The sequence below is a fragment of the Peromyscus maniculatus genome, chromosome 22 (assembly GCF_049852395.1).
Source record: "Peromyscus maniculatus bairdii isolate BWxNUB_F1_BW_parent chromosome 22, HU_Pman_BW_mat_3.1, whole genome shotgun sequence".
Taxonomy (NCBI): Eukaryota; Metazoa; Chordata; class Mammalia; order Rodentia; family Cricetidae; genus Peromyscus; species Peromyscus maniculatus.
In genome coordinates, this window is record NC_134873.1 from 29,888,076 (window position 1) to 29,895,687 (window position 7,612).

At 47.1% G+C, this 7,612-nt stretch overlaps 1 pseudogene; it reads right to left on the reverse strand.

Annotated features, from left to right (window-relative positions):
* Positions 1-2,013: 2,013 nt before the first annotated feature.
* On the reverse strand, positions 2,014-3,054 carry LOC102923173 (glutathione S-transferase omega-1-like; annotated as a pseudogene).
* Between the last annotated feature and the right edge of the window lie 4,558 nt (positions 3,055-7,612).

Here is a 7,612-nt window from a genome sequence, read left to right on the forward strand (position 1 = left end):
TCTTGTCTGAGCAGAGTATAATTATTGATGTAATTTTAAAGCCACTGTAATTTCATTTCACTAAAAAGTCCCAGCATGAATCTGAAATATCAGGAAGACATTAGGGCGAAAGAAAACAAAATGTTTGGGAGGAAAAAGAAAAGCCGCCATCTGCAGAGTCTGCAAGTGGCATCTGTGTGTGCTCATTTCAGCCCCTCATTCTGCTGGTGTTCAATTTGTTCCTCAGGTAACTCAACTGACTCATGGGGTTGGAACTGTGGTGTTCCAGGGGCCTTCTGCTTGCTACTGGCTTAGGTCTGACCTGTTTCATGATCTATTTTAGCTTATATCACATACACAGACGTTTCTCTTCCCAGTCACCTCCATAGGTATCTTCCTGAGATTTCTTCCATTCAGAGTGGTTTGTTTATGATAACCTGATCAAGGCTCCTCCCGCCCCTGCAAAGCTGTGCAGAGCAGTAATGCCAGCTCAGAATATTGCTCAGAGAGATCAGCTGAGCCCAGAGACAGGAATCTGGACTGAGAGGTGGAGGAGCACTGGAGGAAATGAAGCAAGTCAGGACAAACTAGACACAGACACTGGTCTTGTCATCTGCTCCAAGCTTTTCTGTTCAGGGCTGAGGGAACCTTCACCGCTGCTCTTAGGTCTAGGTGGGGCTTAACTGTGGCGGTCACATTGGTGAAGCTATGGACCCAGGTGGTTGACCAGTTGCTCGTTTAGAAGGGGTTTGAAGATACTTTGTGGGCGTGATTGGCATCTGTAGTTGTCTGACCAAAAGTCACCCTAACAAGGTGCCTCATCCAATAGGAAGAGGTCTGAAGAGAAAAATCCTGGTGGTCCCCAAAGGGGCTATGCCTCAAGACTGTAGCATAGAAAACCTACCTGCTTTACAACATGGTCGCCTGGGTTACAGGCTTCAGATGGGTCGATTTTCACAATACTGTGACTGCAGTGTTAAAGTGCATCTTGCTTTATCTATGTGTCTTTTCATACACACACACACACACAGGAAAGAGAGAGAGAGGGAGGGAGGGAGAGAGAGAGAGAACGAACTTTGCATGGTACCTTAATTACCTCTCTATTGCTGTGATAGAACACCAGGACCAAGCAACTTACAAGAGGAACAGTTTCTTTTGTCTTGGGGTTCCAGAGGGTTACAATCCATAATAGAAGGACAGAGGCAGCAGGCATGGGGGCTGGAGCAAGATGTTAAGTGCCCACAGCTTGAACACAGCAAGAAGCAGAGAGACAGAAAGAGAGTAGGATAAAGACCTCAGCTCTCAATCGCTGCCCATTGTGCCATGCATCAAGGTCCACCAAGACCCTCAACTTTTTCAAAACAGAGCCACTAACTGGGGCCCCAGTGTTCAAATACATGAGCCTGTGGGGCCATTTACATCCAAACCACTCCACATGGACACAAACATTCTACCAGTTCTCTTTCATTAGTGATGGGGTTTGAAAAAGAACCACCCCCACCCCCCACCCCACCCCCACCCCCCACCCCCCCCCCCGCCCCATAGGCTCATACATTTGAACACTTGGTTCCTGGTTGGTGATGATGTTGGGGAGGTTATGGAACCTTTAGGAGGAAGTATGTCTCTGGAAGGAGGCTCTGACATCTCACAGACTCACTCCACTTCCTGTTCTTTCTCTCTGCTTTCTGTGTGTGAATGAACATGTGACAAGCCAGCTTCCTGTCTCAGCTGCCATGCTGCGGCCATGCCTTCCTCGCCAAGATGGCCTCCCGTTCTCTGGAACTATAAGCTGAAACAAACACCTTCTCTCTTAAGCTATTGTTGGTCCTGATATTTTATCATGGATACAGAAAAGTACCTAACACCCTGGACAACCCTGGCTGGGATGGGTCTTGAGACTGAGACTGGGGGTCTCAGCCACAAATGCAGAAGCAGCTTTGCAGCTGGGCAGTGGGCATGGTGGAGAGTGGAAGAATGAAAGCTTGTTATTCATATCCATAGAGGAAAACGTCATTCACCGAGGACTCCTGCCCTTCAGAGCCCATACTCATAGATGTCAGGACTGTCCTGTAGGTAGAGACTTAAGAAATCATGATAGGTCTTGGCATCAATTAAGTGGAATGATACCATGGGGTCTTCCTGCATGGCTGGCACCCAGAGCTTAAGTTTTGGAGTGTGGACTATACACTCGTTGAGTTCCAATGCTGCCAGCCATTGATACCTAGGCCACATAAGGTAATCAATCACAGAGAGAGAATCCCCATCAACGAAGGCTGCCTTCTCATTAGTCATACCCTCCTCCAGCTTGCAGAATTCTTTCCTCAATTCTTCTTTCATGCCAGAAATGTCTCCTCCCTTCTTCACCCCAGTAAACCTTGTAACCAAGGGTGGCATCTTAGAGAATATCTTGAAGGTCATCCTCTGGCAAGCTTTCTTGCAAGGGTCATCTGTAAACGACTTCTCCAGATATGCGTCATCCAGGTACTCACAAGTGATGAGGGATTTGGAAATCAACTGACCCTGACTGTCCTCCAGAACTGGCACCAGCCTAGACAGATTCTTCTTGAAGAACCACTGAGGGAGACCAGCTCCCCCTTTTTCCCTTCCAGGGTACTCTTAAGCAAGAAGAAATAAGGACTATATAGATAGAAGTATAGAGGAGAGAGAGACAGTTAGAAACATAGGCCTTGGGAGGGCCCAAGTCAAAACCATCCAGCCCCTTCTGTCTCTACTAAAGGGCATTTAAAGAGATGCCAAGGGGTGGAGCAAAAGACCTCCCCCCAGCACAGCCAAGAGCAGACCATCCCAGGCACCTGGTGACCATGCATGTGGTCCAGCCATCGCTGCTGTGTAAAGCAAGCTCAGATCTCACCAGAAAGCCTTTGTGGGCTCCCACAAACCACTCAGGCTTGTTTTTCAGGTTGGCATTGATGATTTCATGCTGGATTCCTTTACCCTTCAAGACCATCAGTGCCCTCTGAGGAAGGGGCAGAACCTCATGCTGTAGACATGAATATGGCCCTCAGGGACTGGACCCATGGGGGTGCTTCCTTTCCCCAAGCTCCTGGCAGATGCCCCTGATGGATGCCTCTGACATCATTGAGCTGTGTAGGCCGAGAGCCAGGAGGGTCCTGCTCTCATTTGTAGGCAAGTGGGAGAATCCTGAGGCACATGCCCCATAGAAAACCCCACATTGCCTGCAAGGGACTGTTGAGAGAAAAACAGTTGCTATGGGGATTCTGCTGAGGCTTCAGACAGAGACAGGGGAAAAGATGGGAATGGGGCTGCGGAAAGTCCAGGGGCTCTGGGGCCCAGGAGAAGCTGGAAGAGGCAGGAAAGCCAGGCTTTGAGAGACCCTGGGAGGAGTCCAGCCATACCCATGTCTTCATTTTGAACTTCTAGCTCACGGAACTGTCAAGAGAATGAATTTCTGAATTTGGCAGTTCTGAAAGTTTGATAACAGCAAAGAGTTTCTGAAAGGTGCAGCAGCCAACACTTAATTTAAAATCGAATACATAATGAAACGAGGTGCTTAGGCAGGCTTCACCTGTGTTGCTTTGCAAAACAGCTTTCCTATAGCCTTGTCTGTGAGCACAACGTGCACACTTTTCACTGCGGATGCCATCACAAGCAATGTGAACACTTTCTCAAGCTTTAGGTTTCCAAGGCAGCCTCTTCATAGTCTGATTCCTGTGCCTATGTACTAACACCTAAATACACACGTATGTGCCATCTACCCGTGGTGCTGACAATCTGAGATTGCACACAAAAACAGGTGACATTTAGGGAGCCTTGACGAGTGAAATGTTCTGGAAGATCTCTGAGGTTGATACAGCCATGCATTCCATGAGACCATGTTGGTAGGGATGGACACATTCAACATGCATGTAGGTTGCTAGGGATGGACATACTCATGTTGGACCCAGATATATTGCCTCAGGACATTGTGCCTACCTTGGTTTATGTAAATATACTCTTGCATGCTCTTCTGATACAGATATCATCTAATAGTGCAATGTTCAAAATATCTACATCATTGACACGTGACCGTAGTCCTAGTAAAATTTTCTGGCAGACAAACTGAGTCTTTCATCACAAGGTTTTCTGCGGTGACCTGGATGAACATGACAGAAGGAGCCCTTGAACCTGGGGCTGTCTTCATCTAAAGTCCATTCTCTCAACCGCTTTGCTGCTCTATCCTTTTGTGACTGTTGTAGGTACTTAGTAAATGAATCCCTTATTGAGTGAAAGACGTTGTCTTTGGCATATTCTCATGCATAACTCTTGGGTGAGTTTTAACACTGGATTCTATATACCTATCATTCACATGCAAACATTAGACCAGGATACCCTTAGCATGCTCCTACTCCTGTCTCTGTGTGTTCCTAGGATGTGTTAAAATATTCCACGACCTGATGCTGCTTCAACAACACGAAAACAGTCCAATTGTTACCTATCTTAGAGAGCTCACACAGAACACAGAAAGAGCTTCACAGGTGCAGTTGACCTCTGTTTCAAAAGACCAAGACTTTCACATTCTGAAGCCACATTGTTCCATCCTTCCTACCTGGGGTTTGAAAACAAGGGCTAAACAAAAAATGAGCAAAGAAGGACAACGCACAGGGAAGAATTTGAGGGTACAAACCATCGTCCTGGTATAAGAGCTTTCCACCCAGCCCACAGCCGGGAAAAGGCTGGTTACAACATCTCTGGCTATGACATCAGATGGAATGGTACCTACATTTAATCCCAGTACTAGGGAGGCAGAGGCAGGAGGATCTCTGTGAATTGGAGGCCAATTTGGTCTGTATAACAGATTCCAACTACCACTACCACCACTACCATCACCACTACCTGGTCAAGGGAATAGACTACCTGGCCTGGGTGGAGCCCTGGTAATGAGACAGGTGGGATAATTAGTTGGGTTTTTTTTTTTTTTTTGATAATTAGTTCTTTAATGAGTTGCTGTCCTTTTCCCTTCTGAGAATCTCCGCCCTTAGCGAAGAAGCTTACAGCTGTGCAGCCATGGAGGGTCACAAGCCTATTCACTTTTCAGAAAAGTGTAACTTTCCCTTTCCCTTTTTGTCTTCCTATCTTCTTTCTGAACATGCGTTCCTTAATAGTTTGAACTCCCCCAACCCCAAACATTTTGGCCTCTGGACTGCCTGGTTTTGCATGTCAACTTGACACAAGCTAGAGTCATCAGAAAGGAAGGAGCTTCAGTTGAGGAAATCCCTCCATGAGATCCAGCTGTATAAGGCATTTTCTCAATTAGTGATCACTGGGAGAGGACCCAGCCCATGGTGGGTGGTGCCATCCCTGGGCTGGTGAGTAAGCCAGGGGAAACAAGCCAGTAAGCAGCTCCCCTCCAGGTTCCAGCCTTGCTTGAGTTCCTGTTTTGACTTCCTCCAATGATGGATTATGATCTGGAAGTGTAAGCCAAATAAACGCTTGCCTCCCCAACTTGCTTTATGGTCATGGTGTTTTTGTCACAGCAATAGAAACCCTGAGACAGACATTGATTGGTACCAGCATAGTGGTGTGGCATATTGCTGTGACAGACCTGGCCATGTTTTGGGGAGGACTGTGGAAGGACTTTGGAATTTGGGGCTAGAAGAGCCACTGAGTGTTAAGAGCTCAGTGGGGTCCTCTTTAGGAGCTCAAGAATGCTGAGAGCAGGGCAGATGATGGAGGCCTGGCCTGTGAAGATCCAGAGGGAAATTTAAAGACTATCGGGGCCATCTGTTATTTTGAATTAAGATCCCGTGGTTCTGATTAGCTGGGGCTGAAGAATCAGCTGTGATGAACAAGATACCACAACTCCTAAAGCAAAATTTTGCTTTGCTGGGATACTCAATGCTGGTCAGCTGGAGCTAAGAAATTAGCAGTGATTAAGAAGAGACCAGCATCGCTGAGGTGAAGTCTGGGAAGGGTTTCCTGAAAGCACAGAGAAGCTGTGTTCCAGAGGCAGCCAAGGTTGTACCTCTGTACCTTGTGCTGGCAGCCGGACTTGGTAGAGTCATCCGAGTGATAATGGTTTTGAAAGCATGGAGGGGCCATGGAGAGCAGCTGAGAGTTGGCATTATGAGAGACTATTGGTAAGGTACAGTCTCAGTGGCAGCTGATGGCCCAGGACTGATGGAGTCATACAAAGAAGTTGAGGCTTGGCACCATGAGAAGAGCCTATGATAGGTTATTTGTGAAAGTGCAGCCCAGTTGCAGCAAAGACCCCAGCCTTTTGGAGATGCCAGTACCATGGGAAGACCATTAAGAACAGCATCAACTGTGGAGTGGAGCCAGCTGGAGCCTAGAAGACAAGCAGTGTGTGCTACGGTAGAGCTGGAGAAGTCACCCAAGCCCTGTTGAGGAGCCTAGAAGATGGTGAGTAGATCCCAGACATGGGTTGAAATTTGGTTTTGCTTTGATTTGATTTTCACTGTGCCCTGATTTTCCCCTCTTGAAGTAAGAAAGTATTTTATTGGAGCATACAGTTGAGAGACTTTGAATGTTAAGACTTTGGATTTTGAAAGATTGGCTATTTTAAAGGGACTGAAACTTTATGTGTTTGAATTTTTAAAGACTGAGGGACTTTTAAAATTATTTATATTTTTAATGTGATATATCGGTGATGAGTAAGAAAGGAAGGGTTGGGGCTTAATGATGTGTTTGTGTGTCAAGTTGACAAGGGGTCAGTTTTACTGGCTGGTCTAGTGTGTCAACTTGATACAGCTAGAGTCATCAGAGAGGAAGTAGCCTCAGCTGAGGAAATGCCTCCATGAGATCCAGCTGTAAGGTATTTTCTCAGTTAGTGATGAATAGGGGAGGGTCCAGCCCATGGTAGGTGGTGGCATCCCTGGCCTGGTGGTCCTGGGTTCTGTAAGAAAGTAGGCAGAGCAAGCCAGTAAGCAGCACCCCTCCATGGCCTCTGCATCAGCTCCTGCCTCCAGTTCATACCATGACTTCCTTTAGTGATGGATTACAATGGAGAAGTGTAAGCCAAATAAACCCTTTCCTCCCCAACTTGCTTCATGGTCATGGTGCTTCGTCACAGCAATAGAAACCCTAAGACGCTTCCTTCCTCTTTCCCTAAAGCTTCCCATGTGGTTACATGTCTGCCATGTGCTGACCTCTGTGCCAGCTTACTATCTACGGCTTTCCCCCTTCTCTCCTCCGTTCTTGTCCTCTGGCCAGCAGCTGAAGTTCACATCTTGTCTGCCTTAGGGTTTTTTCTTTAGGCTATCATGAAATTGTTCTTGCATTTGAGTGCATTCTTCAATTCTTTTATTAATAAGACTGAGAACCAAGGGAGACCCGATTGCCCTTGTATTAGCGTCTCAACGAAAGGAAGGAAGGAAGGCAGACAGACAGACAACAACCAAAAAAAGAAAACCCAGTCCCTGGCTGTGGGATGACTGACTCTCCACCCTTCATCGGAAGGTAGAAGCTGAGCCTGCTAATCTGAACTCCGGTTGCTGATCCACAGGAGTTCACTAAGAGTGAGAGCCAAAGGAGAATGGAGCCAAAGGGGATTGTGAAATCTGGAAGGAGAGCAGGGCTGGGAGCAAGTGTTATGCGGGCATGCTGGAGATGGTCTGGAAGGATTCCAGAGGCAGAACGTGGGGCGGGTGGTGGT